Source organism: Protopterus annectens, chromosome 7.part0 (genome assembly GCF_019279795.1).
Source record: "Protopterus annectens isolate FY-2018-M chromosome 7.part0, PAN1.0, whole genome shotgun sequence".
In the NCBI taxonomy this organism is placed as follows: Eukaryota; Metazoa; Chordata; order Ceratodontiformes; family Protopteridae; genus Protopterus; species Protopterus annectens.
This window is the reverse complement of record NC_056739.1, coordinates 597,694,512-597,717,114: the sequence shown is the minus strand read 5'-3', so window position 1 is coordinate 597,717,114 and position 22,603 is coordinate 597,694,512. Positions and strand designations below refer to the sequence as shown.

At 36.1% G+C, this 22,603-nt stretch overlaps 1 protein-coding gene across 1 annotated transcript in view; it reads left to right on the top strand.

Annotated features, from left to right (window-relative positions):
• LMAN1L (lectin, mannose binding 1 like) overlaps positions 1–22,603 on the top strand; it is a 652,875-nt gene that overhangs the window by 155,754 nt on the left and 474,518 nt on the right. The gene's annotated exons all lie outside the window — the stretch shown is intronic.

Sequence of the window (22,603 nt, the reverse complement as noted above, 5' to 3'; positions counted from 1 at the left end):
CATATAACCTAAGCAATATTACCTACATTATTCAATTCATGCCCTTTTTTAAAACAAGAAACATCTTTATTAAACCATCACTTACAACACAGACAATCATACATTTATATAAATGAAAACAATCCACACTGACACAAGCATTTTACATCACAAACCATACTGATACACTCCCAGTTGCAAGCATGATACATCACTTATGATCTACCCAATCATTTTCAATCAAACATTACATAGCTCATTTAAGTTCTGCCTTCTTTTAAACCTCATTCTTCCCCTTATGCATTATTCCCACAACTCTCATTTTTCTATGTAGTTTGCTCCTACCCTTTTCTAAATATCTCAATTCCAGTTGTTTTATCTCTGTTACTATATTCACAACTTCTAGTAGAGTTGCTTTAGATTTTGATTTCCATTTTCTAGTAATTGCCTTTTTGGCAGCCACCATAATAGTCTAGGCAATTCCGATTCTGTATCATAGCTGATAAAAATCATTTCCCTCGTCACACCAATCTGTCCACCCAACATCTCTGACAGTACATCCTGCAGGGAATCCTTAAAGTCTGCCAACTCACCCCACTCCCAGAAAATATGTTCCCATTTACCTCTTTTTTCCCCATTGTACCTCCAACATTTGCTCTCTACCTGAAGAAAAATTCCCTGGAGTCTATTGGTATATAAACATATCTATCTAAATATTTCCAAGCAAGAATCCTAAATCTTTTAGATTTTGTTGCATATTTGGGAGATGTACATATATCCTGCTATTGTTACTTTGTGAATTTCTTATCCAATCTCTCTTCTCAATCCTTTCTAACCTCCTCTGATTGATTCATGTAGTTATCATGCAATATTTGATATGATGTACTAATTATTCCTTTTTTTAATGGCAGTTTCTGTTCTACATTCTACTAAAAACTCTACCTGTGCTGGTCTTTCCTTTAGGACCCCTACATTTCTCTCTCTTTGCCTACACTCTGATATCAATCCTTGATAGGGAAGGCAATCTCTAACCTGCAGTCCAAATAAATTCTTAGTGTCTTCCCATTCTAAGAACCAAAGCAGGGAAAAAAAACAAACTAGAAGTAAAAAACGAAAATGGTCACAGTACAAGAAAAAGCACGAAGCAGAGTGTATATAAAACCATCGAACTCTTATTTATTTGAAGAGCTTTTCATTTGCTCAGTGAACACACTTCATCAGAAAACTTAATAATACCTAATGATCATGTTGTCAAATGTTTGCCTCCCCTCCACAAAAATACACTGATCCAGATGTAACAATTTTGGTATTACTTTTGACATTTTTTTAGCCATTATAGACATGAACACTTTATAATCCTGGTTTATTATTGAAATGGACCTGTATGAAGCTAGATGTGATATATCTTTATCCTCTTTAGGTATTACACCTACCACTGCTTTCTTCCAGGATGCTGGTACTTCTCCTCCACTTAAAATACTGTTAAACAAAACCTTCCAGATCTTTATCAGTTTTTCCATCCTTCCTTCGACAGGAATACCTTCTATTCCTGGGGACTTTCAGATTTACAGATTGGTTATACATCACAATTTTTTATCTCATCTCCTCCTATCCTAAGTGTTAGTAATTGAGCCTCATCTACTTTTAACCTTGGCATATTTAATTCTTCCATAAACATTTCCATTTGTATCTTTTCTTGATTTCCATATTTCTCTGCTTTATACATACTTTCATAAAATTTACAAAATATTTCTAATACCTCTACAGGATCTCTTGTTACTTTCCTTGTTATAGGCTCCCTAGGTTTGGCAACAGCCCTTTCTACTGTCTGTTGCCTGAGTCATTGTGCTAAACGTTTTTGTGCTCTAGTGTTATTATAAAAAATCAGATGCTTAACAGCAATCTTTCTAAACCCGTGTATATTATTGAGCAATCCCTTCATTTCTGCTTAGTATTCTGCAAGTAATCTTCTTGTTCTGTGAAATTCCCCTGTTCTACAATACTTTAACATTTGTCAGTCCCTCTAAGTAATTCTTGTTACTATTTAACCATAGCTTCCTTTCTTTTATTTCCACTCTATTTTTAAACTCCACCTTAATTTTACCCCACTCTCTAGCTATATTTTCAGAAGTAATTTCTGTCCTCTTGAATAGCTCCTGAATAATCTCCAGTACCCATTCCTTAAATTACTCTCTTCCCAACAGATAGGTGGGAAAATGCCAGTTTCTCAATTTTATTTCATTACCCTGTGTTTTTATTTTAGCTATTAATGGTGCATGATCTGAAATAGTTATTGTGTGCATATCAAGACCTTCAATTAAATACACATGTTCCTGTGAAATGTAAATTTTGCCTAGCCTAGACCATTTTTTTACCTTGGGGAATAATATGTAAATTCACTCTGAACTCCTATTACTGAATTCACATCTTCCATGCCAAATATTTTCATAATTTTCGTCATAAATCTACCCTTCTTTGTTATACTTTCCTTTCTGACCCCCCTGACACACCTTCACTGCTGAAAATCAAATTCCATTCATGCCAGACACACTCCGTCCCACTCACCAGACTGAGGAGAAGGAGGTCACAGTAAGCTGCTGTCGCCTGGCTAGAGAAGCCTACATAACGCAAGCACGCCACCTCACAGAACCTCCACTCTCACATGGCACAAACAAAGAAATAGAGGGATAACCATATCACCAAACACCATCATACATCAATTACCCCTAATATAGACTGGGAACACTACTCTCAACCCAAACCCAGCCCCCTAAAAGTTCCTGGAATTCATAAACTCGCTCTCATAAAATGCCATGGAACAGCTAGTCATCCCCACAAGAGGAGAAAACATACTTGACCTCCTCATCATCACGAACATGGGAGCACAATGTTCAACACCAGAAGTATACCTCACTGGTGAGATCAGATTCACAACCATAATCGCTGGAGGTCCTCATCCCACCCCCACCTGAAAAAAAAGACCACAGTAAAGAACTGTGGTCCTTTAAGCCCGGAGAGAGCGGAAGGAAAACAGTACTCAAGCCGCATTTAATGCAGCTGCCTCTACCACCTGCAGGACTGCATGGGATAAGGCAATCCCAGCCAAACAAAACAAACTTTGACTCTTTGTACCAAAGCAGTCTGGTGGACCTGGAGGACCCAGCAATAAAAAACAAAAAAAGGAGGAAGAAACTACACTAAAGATAGAGCAAACTTTAAAAGGTAAGACGACAATCATAGGCTAACTTTTAACTATAGAGAAACCTGGGGACTCCCTCCCGATATGCTCAACTAGTTCAAAAATGATGAAGATTACTGATATCCCATAGACATTGCCAACATACTGGCTGGGGACAGGTTCAGTGCAACTTCCCCAAAAGCAGCCCCCAAAGCGCCAAGTAGAGAACACTCTCTCTCTCTCCAAAAAACACAGCATCCATGGGACCTGATGAATATGTCCCTGCTGTGTGCTCCACGAACTCAACGAGGAACTAAACCCAGTTTAATAGTCTTACCTCCTCTGGATACATACAGGTGTGGAACGCTGCAACTGGTGGTCCCACTCACTTCACAAGCGTGGTGCCTCCACCGACCCTGGATTACCGGCCCATTAGCTTGACAAGCCATCAGCTTAAATGTTAACCCATACATCAATGACAAACTGAAACATATATAGTAAAAAAGCATCTGACACGGATATCCTTCATAGTCTCCTATACTCATCACTCATCAGACCAATGCACTTTCGACAGCAGCACAGCAAAATAAATAATATAGTTCCCCATACATTAAAGGGGGGTGGTAAGCCACAAAACTATGGGCTAGGGCTTGTATGCCCTCGGGCATGAACCTATCTATAAGTATTATTCCTTGCTGAAAACTGATTGTTTCTCCCAGAATTTTCTTATGCTCCATTATAGCAGTTTTAGGTGGAATATAAATACATGCCAGTGTAATCATCTTCACTTGCCAGTAGCCCCTTAGCAATATAAATCTGGAAATACTATCTTTTTATCATCTTCTATCACCATTGGAGCTCTTCTTGTAATTAATATAAGTAATCCTCTTTTCCTTTGACCCAGATATTCCACCGAATAACCACCCTGAAAACCTTTCTTTATGAAATTCACATGTTCATTTCTTTCCAAGTGTGTCTCATGTAACATAGCTGTTTGCACTCTACATTTTTAATATAGTTCACTATTCTTTGTTTTTTTGTATTTATCAGTGAGGCCATTGACATTTAAAGACATTACAGAAAGCATCTTTGTATTGAAAAGTTATTATGTCCACCTTTTATGTATGACACTTTTTTTGTTAAATGTCTAGTTCCAGCTTTCGTCTTACATGCATACACTGTTTGGCAGGTTGAACTTTTATATAACTGTGTCTTGTCATATCCATTTGAGCCTATGTCACATCTTACAAAACTTTTTGTTTTATTGAAAGCCCTAAAAAACCCAATACGCCCATAAAACCTATTAATTTAATACTAACACACAAAACTACATAAATCTTCAAATATTGGAGTTTTACCCTCCTAATAGGAACAAATGTTCCAAACTGACAGCCACATTCTTAGACTTGAGATAACCTAAAAGAAAGGTTATCCATGCTAAGACACATGGTGCAGCCTGCATTTCTACTAAGTGCTAACTGTTTTTGTCTTATCTTCATAGTTCTCACAGCTAGGAAAACCCATGAATGCTTTCAGAGAACATTATCTCCTAGCCAGTTTCTTTTTCTTTTTTCCTCCAGCCAATCACTCTCCACCAGACTGTAACCAATTTTTCTTTATCAGATTGTCTCCATGGAGACATGAGAACCAGACAACCAGTTTCTCATTGTCAGATTATCTCCATGGAGACATGAGAACCAGACAGTCAATTTCTCTTTATCAGATTGTTTCCATGGAGAAATGATGGCCATATACAGAATTGCTACTAAGCATACATTCATTTGCTGGAATAAAGCCTCATAATATTTAATATTCTTTATCATTTACTTGCGTTCTCTTAAAACTTATTACTAAATCAGGCTAAGGTCCATAATCTAGTATTCCCCCATGCAAGATTGAGAAAAAGCACATTAATTTTTCTTTTGTCATGCTCTTTTAACTAGGCTTTTGTTTTTTTACATTGCAGTGCCTACATTCCTTAAAACTAAATAAGAAGAGAGAAGGAAGAAAGAAAGGGGAAAAAAGCAGCAGCACTTATTTACAATCCCCATTACACTTAAAAATAACTGAAAAAACATTACTTTATACCATGCAAAGAAAAAGTATTAACACGAAAAAGATGTTTTCTTTAATTACAGTTAACTTTCTCCCCTCTCTTCCCCTCCCCAAAGCATTTTTCCAAACATTAATGACATGAAATAGGCCATAAACTTTAGAATCCCCCACAAGTCCAACAAATTTTGAAAAAGTGCAATATTTACAGATTTTCTTCTTCTGTCATATTTCACAAATATAATTATTGGATTGTAATTCACCATTAAGTTACTGGTTTTATTATTGTTCATCTCCATCTCCCAAATTGTTCCCTGCTTCATTTCTAACATACTCTTGATTTTTCTAGTCAAATTTCATGGTCCCTTCCTTCTCTCCAACATTTTCCATTGAAACAATGGAAAAGGTTTCACAGGTACAGTCTCTCTGTGGTCTTTATTACCAGAAGAACAAGAATCAGAATCACACATTTTGTTGGACAAACCTTTGTATCTCCTCCTTAACATGTACTTCATCAAAAAATGATGTTGTCCCTCCAGGGACGAAGACCTTGAAGTCATGTGGGTACTGCAGTTTGAACCTCACACCTGTGTCTTGACATTTCCTGAATAATGGAATGAATGTACTCCTCTTCTGCCTGGTGTACAAAGAGTAAGCATTCTCCACAAACATTCTGCTGTATTTCACTTTTAGTATTTTGTTCTTCTGCCACAGTTTTGTCAGAATCAAGTCCTTCTGTTGGTAGGATTGCATCTTTACTATTAAAGGTCTAGGTTGCTTTTTCATAGCCAGGTTTGGATATACACGATGTGCTCAAATAACAACTCCTGCTGTTGAGTACCAATCCAGTTGCTTATTTGTGTTTTTATAACATTCATGCAATCTGTTCCTTCCAGCTTCTCTGGTATAGCTGAAAATCTCAGGTTTTCCTTATGTGCTCTGTCTTCTAATTCTATTATTTTTGAAATGTCTCTTCCTGAGCAGTCTCACATTCAGCCAGCTTTTTCTTCATGTCAGCCTCTGATTTTTGCAGCTTTATCACCTCATCTGAATATCTGTTTAAAGCTTCTTCCATTTTTTTCTAGCCTGTTGTTGTTTGTGTTGATGTACTCCATCAGTGTTTCATATATTTTAACCAGGTCTGTGAGCAGTTGTCTTATATCTTCCTATAGGTTACTGGAAGTCTTGTCTGGAGGTTGCATTGCTTTTTGCTGAACATCTGCAGAACTTTCCCAAGTCAGTGTTTCTTCCTCACTATTTGTAGCTGATTTTTTCCAGGTGCTTTTTATTTCTGTTTTCCTGGCATCTAGGCAGTACACTTACTAGCCAGTTACTGAAATGTACCCATAAACAAAAAAGTCTGCTTGCCTTCTCTGTTGCGTTTCTGTTTTCACACTGGGAGAGCTAGAGTTAAGCTGTTACTCAATGTGCAGCCATCTTGGAAGTCCCTCTGTCACTTTTGTTTTACTTATCATTTCACTCCTAACTTGCACTAATGTACCTAAAGATGTTTCACTTCAAAAACAGGATTCAGATACCATAAAGCATTGCTGCTCAATGATAGGAGCCTAAGCAAAAAAAATCCACTCCCTACAAGCACTACTTACCTTTGAAAACATTGGTATATGCATCATCATGGAGACCTGGTTCATGACCAATGAGAGCACTCCATCGGTGCAGGATTTCTATGCCTACCAAATGCTCAGGACCAGCATATTAGAAAAAGGCACTAAGGTGAAAGTATTACTATATTCTTAAAAAATATTTTCACCTCTAGACTCATTAGACAAGACAGCCAGTTGCAATTCCTCCATATCCAACTTACTAATAACAAGCCCACTTATCATATCATAGTTACCTATAGACTCCCCCTTCTATGTTCCCCACAGCCCATGCCTCCTATCTAACTGGCATGGAGATCCCTATGTATTAATTCAGACACTATTCTCACAGAGATCAGCTACCCTTCCATTAAGTGGGAGACTTGTACATCCTCAAACATGTAAGCATAAAAATTTCTGGACTTCATCAATGCGAGCTCTCTTGACTGGCTAGTCTGCATGACAACAAAGGTCATAAAATCTTGGATGCCAACTGTCATTTCCTCCCTTGTCAAATTGGACCACAAATCAGTCACATTCACCGTACGACTGAAGCCAGAAGCATTTTTCCATACTATGGTATTAAGACATTATGCAAAGGCTAATTGCTAAAACTGACTGATAACTTTATTAAATTCAAAATCCCCTTTAAACCTGATGACCCCACCGCTTATTCAGAATCCTTTACCACCAAATTCTGTGCATATGTAAATAGCTGCATAGATGTGATTGACCCCTCCAAAGTAAATACAATGCCAAATTTAGGAATACATTTCTATGCTGGAACCTATATATAAACAGGATCCATAATAAAAGTAAAAATCATTGCATAGATAAATAATTTTACTCTCAGGATGCCAGTAACACTCTTCATAAACTTAACAGGGAACTTCAAACTCTGATCATATCAACCAAAGCCAGATAACCACCCAGACAAAGGATAACCACAACACTTTCTTTAACTATGTTAGAAACTTCAGAAACAGTAGCCAGCAATGCACAGAGCTAATAGTAAAGGATATCACATACCTAGACTAAGAGAATATAGCCAGTCTACAACTGAACAAATTCAACTCAGCTGTCACCACCCTTTTCCCTCCTATATTCCCAGCTCACATATCTGCATCTACACTATCTATCTCCAAACAGGCTTTGTGCTGAAAGAATGGAAGACAGCAACAGTCATCCCCTTGCACAAATGTGGGGCAATAACTGGCCTGGGTAAGGATATGGAAAGGCTCATTATGGAATTAATAAACAGAGACATAGGCACCTACAAACCCTTGACCAGAGCCAGGTCAGATTTGCCAAAAGTAAATCCTACATGCTTTACCTGGTCAACTTCTTGAAGAAGGTTACTGAAACAATGGATGTGGGCAAATCAGTACACATAGAATGTCTAGACTTTGGAAAGGTTTTTGACACCATCCCACATTCAAGCATCACGCATAAACTCTCCCATTTGAATATAAACCCTTATGTAACTCGGATAGCAAATTGGCTCACAAACTGAGTGCAGAATGCTGGGGTGGGCAGGTCTACTTCCACCAAAAGACCTATCACTAGCAGTGTACCCAGGGTTCAGTCCTTGGGCCAGTCTTCTTTGGCATTTACTTCTTGGAAGTCAAAGCAAATGTTAAGGGTGTATGTCTGCCTAGGTTTGCAGATGACTGCAAACTTGGTGCTATCATAAACTCTCCAGAGGATGCCAAGATCCTCCAAGTGGGCCTTTCCTCAAACAAATAGCTGGTGTCAAAACAGTAGACTAAAATTAAATGACAAGAAATACATAATAGCATCTTTTGATAATCATTACCACCTTTATAACACACAACTGAAAGTTAATCCCATAGGTAGGCATCTGGGAACATATGTCAACAATAAACTATCTTTCATCCCCATGTATCCATTATTATAAGAAATTCCTTTATCATTGCAAAGCTTATATATAAAGATATGGTGTCCAGGTCCAGGGATGTAATCATTCCATTGTACTAATCTGTCAATAGGCTGAACATTAAATTTAATGCCATAATACTTTCTCACTTTAAAAATCAAGGGTCTAAATCATAAAAACTATGTAGAACATCTCAAAGCTTTGTCTCTTTTCTTGATATCACACGGGCTACTAAGAGGCTACCTCTGCATCATGTATAGATCCTTGACAGACTCTATCCTGTCAGACCGATAAAATATTTGCAAGTCCATTTGTAGTGTAAACATCCTTTCAAGGGAACTCAGTCTCTATTGCAACATAAACAGGGCATGTTGGAGTGATAGGTATATGTGACAGGCAGTGCTGCTACTGTGGAACCATCTTCAACTCTACATAATCTTACTCTATTCAAATGAAATTTAGATGACTGAATTGGAAACTATAAATTCACCTCCAGCTTAGCACCCATGTCCCTCATGGAAAGGGACAACAAGTAAATGTTCCAACTTACCCTTGCTCTGCACACCTCTTGGTTTTTCATACATAAAATATAAGGCTAAAAAAACTATGAAGTGTAATGCTAGGCTACTCAGATTCTTGCAGATCAATAGTTTAGTAATTACCTATGAATCTATGAAACTACAGACATCATAAAATAAAATGTTCACCTTACAGAGTTTAAGGCAGGGACAAAGTGCTTGTGATGATACCCACTGCCAAGAACAAATTCCTTGTCAAGAAGCAAGGCCCTTTTGAAGTGATAGAAAAAGTAGTTACAGTAAATTATAAAGTGAGACAATTTAGAAATAGAAAATTAGAACAGTCTTATCACATAAATGTTTTAAAGCTGAGGACAGAGAGTGAAATTTCTGTGGTGAGTATATTTTCCGAAGAGGTTAAAAAATTCATGGTGTATTCCAAAATCAAGATAGATCAGCCAGTATCAGTAGCCCAAGGGCACAAAGTTAAATAATTAGTTTTTGGGAAGAGGGACATATTTTCAGTATTGTCTGGAATAACTATCCAGCACAACATAGAAAGCATCCATGGTGAAAATGTAAAACTGAAACCATATCAGGTGCTGAAATCCTAATACCAAGGAGTTAAGAAAGAAATACTAAAAATATGAAGATTTAGGTCACAAAAAACTCTTTGTGCAAGTGCAATAGCCCCATCTTACTAGTTAGCAACAATAATCTCATGAAGTTTAGTAGTACTCTGATTTAGGAATAGGATACATTTCTGCCCTGCTATTAAAAAACTCAAGTATCTGGACAAATTAAAAACAGAGAAAGCATAGATTTTGACATTTCTTTAACATAAAACATTTGCTCGAACAAATCATCCCAGCTCTAACCTCTTTACAATGTTATGGTAGCACCAAACATTTACAGTGGAAAGAAATTACAAACAAGAAGCATTCAATATGGCATACAATGACCACAAATATTACTAAAAGTACAGTTAATCATACCAAAATTGTAAGATATTCAAACTGCTCACTCCAAAACAGTATATTATTGTTCTGTAGATCCTTAGAAGATTCTCAGAGAAATAATTCTCTCTAAAATTTTATTGATTATTATTTTTTTTAAAAATATCAGGTGGCCTGGCAAAATGTTGAATTAAATAGCCATCTCTCCTTTACAAGAAATAGGTGGCTGTGTTTCACAGTTAAAGTTATACAAGAAAGATCTGGATCTGATGAAACATTGTGCTGTGTTTCCCTAAGTCAGGATACAACAGGAAACAGTTGGATGTGTCTTACAATTAGAGTTACACTAGGAAGCTCTGGAACTCTTATGAGATATTGTGTGTTCTTTAGTCATGACACAAAAAGCAAAAGAACCCAAACTGCAGCACAATGCCAGCATAAAGCAGTATAAGAAAGTATGTTGCACGTAACTACCAAGTCAGCATTTTTGGTGGGATAAATCAATACCCCAAAGTGGGAGCTCTAACTTCACATCCCTGAGTTCTAAGTATATGCCTCAGAGAGAAGGAGAAAAGTAAAAAAAAAATCACTTTTTCCCCTGGTCATGTTATCTTGCTGATAGTATTACAGAACACAAGCAGCAAAGCACCATCCAACATAATAAGATGTTGATGACACAAGCAGTTGACTAGTATGTGTACAACAATTCAAGGTTCTGCAAAAGAGAACACAGTAAACTGCTATTTTCCCAAATATCTTTCATCATATTAAATACATTTCTCTGTTTTATGTTAGGGACATTAAAATATTATTTTAAAATTTTACACATTATCAACTTAAACACATGAAAACACAGTTATTGGCACATTGTGATACTAAGTAATTTTTCAGCTTTTAATTGTGACAGTGAAACAATTTAAAGGTACAGGACGCAATGGAAAATGTCACACAAGGGGGGATTGTGTGATCGAGATGGTGAACTGTTAGCAGGTCTGGCAATTTGATCTGTAAACTTTATTTATCTCAGGCAGGAAATTACCTTGTAAACATTTCACAGAAGTGCCAAAATTGGAAGAGATACTTGGAAAAGGCCTTTAAATATGTTTATCCAGGAAAAAAATCATGTTTTTATACAGATCTCCTGTCAGATTACTTACTATATACAAGGCTTAGGGATGTCATTCTACAATATGAGTTTTTCAAAAATCTGTCACTTGTGTTGTATTAGTCAAAAGTGAACTTGAATCCTTACTTAGTAACATCCAAGACCATTCTTTAAAAAAATTGACAAATAGGAGACCAGAATGAACACAATAAAATGATACTGTAAAAGCACATTGAATTCATCAGTGAAATGGTTAAACAGCAAAAGAAAACAATATATAATTTATGGGAGATGCATTTAATAATATTGATGGCAGAATAATTGAATGGGAAAACCATATAGAATTATGTTGATGTCAGATTAATTGAATGGGAAAACCATTTAGAATTTTTGCTTAAGTGGAACAACATATTCCTTAACAAGACAGATGATCTGAAAAATAGATCAGGGAAAAATAATATTAGAATCTATGGTGTACCTGAGAGACATGAGGGAATGAATATGGTAAACATCTTAACATCCTGGTTGTCAAAGGCTTTAAACTTACCAGAAGCACTGTGCTTCAGGATTGAAGGAGCCCACAGTTCCTAAACAAATCCATCTTCCTTGCCTAGATCTGTAATTGTCAGATTTCTCTCCTGTCAGAACCAAGCTTTGGTATTAAAAATGGTCTGGTGGTCATGGTAAAACAGGAATTAGTGCTATTAAATTTGACAATGACTATTCGTCTTTAGTAGCTGTCAAAAGAAGAGCTTGCATTCCTTTAATAAAGAGCCATGAAAAACTGGTATTAAAACACATATGATATTTCCAGGCAAAATAAAAATCTTTCTTTCAGATGGATTTAGACAATTCTGAAGACATGGACTAGGGTAAAACTTCATTGAAGAAGCATGCTCTAAGAAATTAGTGGAAAAGTGTTGATAAAACTAAACAATTTAAGGACAAATAATTAATGTTGCTTTTTTTTTAATTCTCCCCTGTCTGTAGTAGGAGACTTTAATAAGCTAACTGTAGCTTATCAAGACTTTTACTTTTATTTAAGGTACATTTTTTTACCATTCATGGTCTTCTTAAACCATGATATTGATTTCTCCTTAAATATGAATATAGTCAGGACCATATAACTGAAGTTTTGAAACTTCTAACATCTTGAATGGAGATCGCAGTACAGTACAGAATGGGAAATTTACCACTTTCCATAATGTAGTGTGATCTCAGAGTTGGTATTTTTAATTAGCAAAGGGTGTGGGGGTGCAGGGGTTAAACTTAAAAAAAATAAAAAACAAAAAAAATTCTAAGTTTGAAGTTCTAAAACTTAGATCATATGGTCTTGGCCATATGAATATCTAAGTTTCAGAGCTTCGATAATCTAAGATAATTGTTTCTCTGAAACTGACTCATTGTTTTATACTTACTATTCATATAGATTTGGCACACAGTCTAGAATTGACAGAGTTTGTATTTCAAATTATTTAAGTTCTAGATTGTAAAATGTTAATTAGGTGCTGTGCCCTTTATCAGACCATAATGCCATTACTTTGCTTCTTATGGATAAACTGAGAAACTAAACATCTTACACTAGACTACCTGCTTTCATAACAACATTAAAAAAATTTAGAATGGTTGTAAAAGAAATTCTACAGTTTTAGATAGTAATAATAATTATAAATGATCTAATAATATATATCTATATATATAATAGAATGCCTGGTTGGTATCTTACTAATAAAAGACAATGGGTTAAGGATCTAAAAGATCTACAAAATAAAACTGATAAGTTAAAAACTTCATATTCAAAAGGGTTGCAAAAATATTTCATCTGAAAATGAAAAAAATAAATAGAAAAATCTAGAAATCTTTAACTAAAGTTTTGATTTCCTTAGGAAAAAAATGAATCACAATCTTCTCTTTAAATCCTAAAAGTTCACATTAACTTGCTGTTAGATAAAACAATCACTAGTGCTAACCACATTACTGATAATGCTATCAAAGGTACTAATTGAAAACATCCTGCTAAAGAAGTAATTTTGGATTGTTTTAGAAAATATTATTATAAAATTAATTATCCTTTTAATATTGGTGAATAAGAATGTGCAATTAAAGCTTGTTAAAATAAGAATATACATAACAAGCTAACTTCAGAACAAATAAATAAAATAAAAATAAAGCCAAGGAAGTGGAATCCGAGTGGTAAGTCCTCCATTGCTAAACTAAGGAAAATCAAGTCAATAGAATAACAACTAGCAACGGATGGAGCCAGGCATATACAAAATCCAAAAAATCCACACAAAAAGAATTCACGAACTGGAATAGCTCAAGATAAACACCAACAGGCTCCATTGTATATGTTAAAGTAAAAACTCCTTTATTGTAGTCGACAAGAGGTAAGCAATTTCACTGTTCAGCTTCATCAGACCATATAGCAACTACTAAAACACACACCATTTAAATCAAATAGTAGTAGCAGCCAATGATTAAAATGCATTAATCAATCAATTAATTAGTTACAACCAATAAAATAATAACTGCATCAGAAATAAAAAACAAATAAAGCTGAAGATATGACAAAAAATCAGAAATGAATACATGAAAATAAAAATAAAAATGAAAATAGGACTGAAAATAAAAATGACACAGAATAATCTAAGCATATGAGAAATGTATACAAAAACTTGCTAACCTCTGTGCACTATAGAAACAACATATACAAAAAATAAAAATATATATACATATAAATAAAAAAATATATATATATATATATACACATCAAAATAAACATCATACTAGGTTGAATAAAATTATAATAAATCAAACAGGTGCAGTACAGGCAAGTGCCTGTTCACTTCTGAAGTCTCCTTTTCTTCAAAACAGGCTTGATAGAGGCCCTCTCATGGTGTGCACACATCACCTCCCCTAATACTTGGGCTAACAGTCTCAATAACTCTTAAACCGAAAGTATGGGACACACCAAACTCTAAAACGTGCTTGGAAAGTGCATTATGTAAGGATCCCTTCCTGATGTGATACAAATGCTCCCTCATTCTATCGTGGAAGACACTGTTAGTCTTACCAACATAGAAGGAATGGCAGACGGTACATTCTGCCAAGTATATCACATGGGAGGTCATGCAATCCGCAGAGGCATAGAATATAAACTCCTTGCACAGGCCAGGGTGAAAAAAAAGATTCAGAAGTATTAATAAAAGAACAAAAACTACATTTAACACAAGGTATGGTAAAACCGGGGGTTGAAGACATATTACTTTGGTTCTTATCATAACACAAAAGTCTCTTCAAATTTTTACGATTTCTAAACCGAAACTTAGGTTTGTCACCTACAATTCTGCTAATATCCTCGTCCACTTGCAAAATAGGCCAATACTGACCAAACAAACTGGTGATATCTCTATGATCACTAGTGTAAAATAAAGGAACCTTGACCTCATGAGTATTAAGGCCTTTTTCCCTAACGGCACAAGGATCTAATATAGGTCCAAAATATGGACTTGTCGATCTCAAACGATCCAAATCTGATCAATACCTATCTCAGAAAGGCTATACCCTCATGCCAACAATTTCTGTTCCAAACCATCAATCTCCTTTAAGAAGCCGGTTGTAGTAGGATTCAATCTAGAGGCCCTAATTCCTTGTCCTGTGATCAAATTCCGAAAAATATAACCAGGGTGCATACTAGATCTAAATAAAAAGGCATTTCTATGACATGTCTTATGATAGACACCAGTATTAATTATATTACCATGTAACTTCTCAATATATAGGTCCAAAAACTCAACACGAGTAAATGACCAGGTAAAAGTGAACTTTAGACAGTCAATCAAATTATTCATCATTTCATGGAAGGCTAACAACCAATCCAAAGGGCCTTTCCACAACAAAAACAAATCATCGATGAAACGCCGATAGAACAACACATGCTCCCTAAAGCTTTCGGTAGGGAACAAACTATTGTTCTCCCAATGTGCTAGAAACATATTGGCATAGCTATTTGCACACAAGGTGCCCATAACTATGCCATGGTTCTGTAGATATATCTCACCATTGAAAGTGAAAACATTGTTCTCAAGCACCATCTCTAAGAAATAGCAGATGAGGTCCACCTGTGCTGAAGTATAGTCACTATATAACAGAAGGTACTCATGCACAAACTGGATACCCAACTCATTGGGAATCATAGTAAACAAAGACTGTATGTCAGAAGTGACAAGTATAATGCTAGCAACATCACCAATGGAAGAAATGCACTGATAAAGATCTAAAAGGAATTGTTTAGAATCCCTAAGGACCACTGGGTTCAAATTAATTATAGGTCTTAAAAACTTCTCAACATATAAGGAAAGTGGTTCTGTAACCCAGCCACCACTTGCCACTATAGGTCTCATAGGTGGATTAGTAGGGTGCTTATGTATCTTTGGAAGGCCTTGTATAAGTGGAATCAATGGATTAACTACCTTCAGACATGAGAAAACATTCTCTGTGACACGATGAGCAGAGAAAACATCCAATATCCTCTGGCTAACCAGCGACATCACCTTATAAATCTCATCAACAGTAATTCTATCATAAAAATTACCATCACCCAACATTAAACTCATGGACTGCTCATAATGTGACCTGTCCATTACAACAATATGGCCGCCGTTATCCGCTGGTTGGATTATAATATGCCCATTATGCTGTAAGTCTCTCAAAGCTACCCTTTCAGCATAGGATAAATTATTCTTATAATATACATGATGATTATTACGGGTATCATAAAAACTAAACACTTCATCTTCAGTTAGTTTCAAATATGCCTCAACCAAGGGATGATTGTTAGGAGCATAGCTACTAAGTTTCCTAAAACCAGATGGACCATTAACTTCTTTTCCTGGTGGAGATCCTTGATTTATATCCCCATGAATTAGATGTAACATAATATTTCTACAAAAAATCCTTAAATCTAGTATGGTATCAGAGAGCTTACTCCTACATGTGGGAATAAAACTCAAACCTTTACAGAGAAAACGTCTCTCATCAAGAGAAAGCTCATATGCAGAAATATTTAATATTAATGAATCGGGGCCCTCCCCCACATCTTTTTCAAAGTTTGACTCTGATTTTGTTCGCCAGAAAGCATGTGCTTCTGGCGTCCTCTGCTTGCTGATCGTGTGCGCCCCCCTCCCCTTTCCGAGCGAACGGGTAGAGGAAAAGGGAGATCATCCAAATTCCCAATCCTTAATACATTTAAAGAATCAACATCAGTCAAAACAGTTCCTCACCACTTAGGTCTAACGACCCTCTCCAAATTATTAGTACTGTTGTTATTACTAACTATAACATTCGGATACAAATTGTTTACTGGTGCCATTTCTAAAGGAACTTCACTTGCAGTATCAACACCAGGTAGCAAACTGGACTGAACGGGCCCCTGTACTGCACCATGATCTTTTAACAGGCACCCTTTGTCTGCACTAGACTACCTGCTTTCATAACAACATTAAAAGATTTTAGAATGGTTGTAAAAGAAATTCAGCAGTTTTAGATAGTAATAATTGTAAATGATTTAATGATATATATCTATATATATTATATTATATATATATATATATATATATATATATATATATATATATATATATATATATATATATAAGACAAACAAGACAAACATTTTGACACAAGTGTAAATAAATGGTAAAAGTTAATTATAATAACATTTTATAACATATTAGCCTGTTAATGAATAAATGGAACAAGACTTATTTTTATATGAAAGATTGATTGACTCTAATTAAAATGATTATATTACCTAAAATATTATATATTATTCCAGCCACTCCCTCCTCAGCTTAAACAAGACTTCATGTAAATTAGTCCAACGCACACTATGAATCCAAATTAGATTCCTCAACTAATGACAACCATAAGGCATTCTCAAGTCTCAGATTTGCGCCACACTGGTAGTTAATGATACTACATATACTGAGCCATTGGACATAGCTAACCTGTTAGTTGACAGGTTCTGTGAAAACTTCACTCACCTGTCCCTGCCACACATACACCAAAACATCCCTACTACCTGTCCCCTACCTTGTATTTCTAAAGAGCAGATAGTAAATGCCTTCTCTAATGCCAAAAACACAGCATCTATAGGATCTGATAACACCCCAGGCTGTGTTCTACAAGGGCTGCAACAAGAATTAGCAACACCATTGGGTACTCTTTTCAGTCATAGTCTAAGCACTGGCTTCATCCCAGCTGAATGGAAAAATGGTCACTGTTATCCCTGCACAAAGGTAGTGCTTCCACTGGCCTCGGGAACTATAGACTTATTAGCCTGACTAGCCTTATCTGCAAGGTCATGGAGTGAATAAACATGGACCTTATCAACAAAGATATATATATTCACCAACACTTGACCCTACTTAGTTTGGATTTGCAATGGGAGATCATGCCTGCTAAACCTGGTGGATATCTTCGTGACAGTCACCAAGGCCATGGACAAGGGAAAATTTGTGCATACAGCCTACCTAGACTTAGCCAAAGCTTTTGACACTATCCCCACTCAGGCATCATTGACAAACTCACCCAGCTACTAGGTATCAACCGTTATATTGTTAGGTGGGTTGCTAACTGGCTCACTGATAGAAACCATACAGTCAAAACAGGAGAATCTACTTCCAACATATGGTTAAACAGTGGTGCTCCACAGGGATCAGTCTTGGGACTTCTACTGTTTGGAAACTATTTATCTGAAGTACAAGCAAAAATTAAAGTTCTGTGGCTGACAAGGTTTGCTGACGACTGTGAACTGGGAGTGGTCAAAGAATCTCCAAAGTATGTCAACATCCTACAGGAGGGTCTTACGCAAACAAATGATTGGTATTAAAGTCATGGCCCTAAACTCAATGCAAAAAAAAGTATTATCATCCCTTTCGGTAAGAGTGATGTTTCTGCTAACTACCACATCAATAGCAACACACTAAGTACGTACTCAGTGGTGAGAGACCTGGGCACATAGTTTGACAGCAACCTTACCTTTCATTACCATGCCTCCCTAGTGGTAAGAAGGGCATTCTATATTGCTTATCTCATAAGGACACTGTCTCCAGAACAAAAAGAAGTTATAACCTCCCTATACTTTTTCCTCATCAGGCCAGTAACTGAGTACAATGCCCCTTTTGGTATGTACCTTTCCAAACACCTGCAGCAATTGGAGAGACCACAAAGGTTCCTCACAAGGAAAATTCAAGGTCTTCAGCATCTGTCCTATGTACATCGTCTGACATCACTGTCACTTTATTCTGTTTCATACAGACTGCTCAGAGGTGGTCTCTGCCTTGTGTATAAGGCAATCTCTGACCTTGCTTTACTGGAAATGCTTCATATCTGCAAGTCAAATGGCACATGGGTTACTCGCTCTAAAGACCATAACCTGGTATGTGACATTAATAGAACCTACTAGAGGGACAGATTTGTCTCCCAGAGGTTATTGCACCTTTAGAACAGACTCCCAATTCATGTCAAACAGAGCACCTCATTGACCCTCTTCAAACACAATCTGGATGATTGGATGGGTAACTATAAATTCACCCTGGGTCTTTCACCTACATCTCTCTTTGACAGGGACAAATGCTGCTCTTTGTGAAAACAAGAGTAAAACTTGGCAAGACTTGTTTAGGCCCTAGGACCATTAGTCTAGTAACTTCCTATGATCCTATGAACTTCTACAAAGGAACTTATAAACAATTTAACATTATTCTTTTAAAATTCTTTGCTTATCTAAAAATGTTTAGGTTAACTTTGGGGCATCATACAAGAGGTTGGGATGATGGAGTAGTGGATCTTCCCGATACAGAAACACATGTTTTATCATCTGTCATTAAAACAGTAGCTCTGTGGCTAAACCCTCACTATCTTCTTTTGGTTTGATTCATGAAACTATATGGCTAAATAATATTAATAAATATGTCTCTATGCATCACTCTCAAATTCTAGATAATTTAATTTGCCTGTGAAAGAAATATTTTTCTAAAAATGTTAATAAACCTACAGTTACCAGTTATATTAGTAATGTTTTTATTTAATTTAGAAATTTTATTTTTAAGAACTCATAAATAAAATATTGTTTTTTGTGTTATTTCCTAATGCTTTCACTGAAAATTAAATAGTTATGTTAATTTTTCCATAATATTACATTTAAAGAATAGAAGCTTAATTTTCAGGTATCAAATGTTGAATGGAACAAAATTACTAATATCTGATTTCTTAATGGGCAACTATGATATTGACATGAATAACTCACTTATTATACAAAACAATAAACAATATTTAATATCTAAGGTTGACTTAATGTCCAATATTATAAAAAAAATTCTAATTAATCTTGACTCTAAAGTAAATACAAGGTAATGAAGTACAAGTTAAAAAATAAGTTTTGGGAATATACTTCACAAACTACCAATTCAGTTTTATCTGATGAAGACAAAAATGGTTCTTTTGTCATCAAAGAATACTACTTCTTCAATACATAGGAATGTGTTCTTATGCAAATTTCTGCATAGAGCTTTTAGTAATCCCTATGAGACAGAAATTATTTATAAAAAATAAGACATTGGGTATTGGGGGTGCAAATCTTTACTGAAGGCTGATTGACAGCACGTGATATATGACTGCAGAGTCCTGAAACCCTTTTGGAAATAAATTAATAGTTTTATACAAGCATTATGGTCTGATAACTTTAATCTTTCTAAATTATTAATTTTATTTAATGCTCCAATTCTTTCTTTCTTTCTTTCTTTCTTTCTTTATTTGACATTTGTTTACCAGGGTGGTCTGACTGGGTCTACAGAACCCATTTTCAGCAGAGGCTTGGGGAGAAAGCTCCACATACAGCACAATACAAATACAGTATAATCTAATACAATACAAAGGACATTAGAAATATTATACAAAAATAAGTTGAAAGAACATAAACTATGCTACAAGATATTACAATATATACTACACATCTAGACAGTTCTATAGAATTAAAACATTATAGACAATAATAGTCACTCTCACCATATACATAGACTACGAGCAGATAGTGTCCAAAAATAGTATGTAGGTAGTGCAATGTATGACATTGTTATAGTACATGAAAAACAGAATGTTGGCTTCAGTTAGGAAAATAATAGCCAGAAAGTTAGTGATGCAGAAAGATAGTGAGAGTTAAGGATAGAGGCATTACAGCCTAAGCAGTAGCTTAAGGGTATGATATAGAAATAGAGAAGGAGTTAGGAGAGCCTTAGGATCCTGTAGACTGTAAGGGAGTGAAATATGACAGAAGAGGAGGATGAGGCTAATGTGGAAGAAGAGGAAGACCTGAGCATTAGGCAGGCTTTATGCAGGAGCAGACCCTTATATTTTTGAGATGATTTTTTAAAGAGGCTTTGAAATGGATTAGGCTAGGCATAGACCTAGTAGTTAGAGGTAGAGAGGTAGTGAATTCCACAGTATAGAGACAGAGTATGAATATAGAGAGTGACCTGGTTTTCTTGTAGGTTTTGAGACAGCTAAGAGACTTTTGTCTTCTGATCATAGAGATTGATTTGGTGTGTAAGGTGTGACTAGATTGGCTAGTGCAGGGCAGGCAGTAGGTTAAAATAAGGTTGAGTAAGGTGAATAGTTGAATAAAGGCAAGTTGGTTGGGGAGTTCAAGCCAGTTTAATTCTAGGAGTGGTTTATAGTGGTGTGTATGATATTTAGAATTTGTGGCAAATTTTGCAACTTTGTTGTAGCACTGTTCCATCTTGCTTAGGGTAGAAGTTTGTAAGTTAGTTAGGATAGAAGCACCGTAAAGAAGGGAGCGAAAAAAAACTGTTTTTGCAAGGGTAGTTTTGGTTGCTGCAGTAAAGAAATGTTTGTTTCTATATAAGAGTCCCAGTTTTTGATAAGTCTTCTTTACATTTTGCTGTATATGGGGGTTGAATGAAAATTTATTGTTAATAATAACTCCTAGAAGTTTGGTTTCCTGCACATTTCTGTGACATTGTTGTCAGATACAAGGATGTTGACATGATCAGTGACAGAGGTAGGTGTTTTTGGGGAGAAAGAGTACTAGTTAAGTCTTCTTTGGATCAAAAAAGTTTTGGGCATTTTTTAGTCAGGATTCGATTGCAGAAAGGACTATTGGATTTTTGAAAGTAGTTTTGGTAGTGCTTGAGCAGTACAGATTATGGTGGAATCATCACCATATTGAATGAGGGTTCCAGGGTGAGAGGCAGTGTGAAGGTTGTTTGCGAAAATGTTGAAGAGTAGAGGTCTGAGGATGGAGCCTTGAGGGACTCCAGTAGGGTTCTGGAGAAAGGGTGAGAGTTGATTGGACCATTTCCAGGTTCTGAAGAAAGGGTGAGAGTTGACTGGACAATTTCACAGCTTGATTATGATCCTTGAGGTAGCTCTGAAACCACTTTACTGTGTTATCTGAGAAGCCTAAGTTAGACAGTGTGTTCAATAGTAAGGGGTGAGACACTGTGTCAAAGGCCTTGGAGAGATCAAGAAAAACTGAAACTGTATAGCATCCTGTATCTCTGGCCTTGTTCATGGTGTCTGTAAAGGATAATAGAGCTGTGGCTGTGCTGTGGCTAGGTCTAAAGCCATGTTGGGTTTTGGTTAAAAGATTATTTTGCAATAGGTATCGCATTACCTGCTGATGGATACCTCTCTCGAGAATTTTGGATATGGGAAATTGGATGGTTCAAAAGAGTTGCCTATTTTATGGATGGGGGGGGGGTGATGTGAGATTGTTTCCATATGATGGGTACTTATAACTCGGATAAAGACCTATTTATAAGGATACTGATTGGGTAGGAGATTGGGTTGGCAGCCAGTTTGAGGTAGTGTGGTGGAAGTTTATCAGCTGGAGCATGGTTTTAATTTTTTTAGCAGTTTCTTAATGGTGTCAGTGAGTATGGGCTGAAATGAGAATGGGGTTTGTATGATATTTTTTGAGTAAGGAGTTATTAACGACAGTATTAGAAGTAGTTCATGGTCTTGGGTTGCTGTCTGAATAGTTTGAAGGTAGGAGGGTCCAGCATTAGGGGTGTCAGTAGGTTGGATATTGATTTTATGAAGTGCTTGTTAAAGTGTTTGGCTATTTGTTATGGAGGGGTATTAGGTGATATGGTGTGCTCTCTGTTTGTTCCAGGGTTAAGTAGGGAAGCTATGGAGTGCCAAAATTTATAGAGGTTGATTTTATGCTGGAGCTGAAGCTGGGAATAGTAGGACTTCTTATCTCTGTTGATTAGTTTTGTCATTTTGTTACATAATG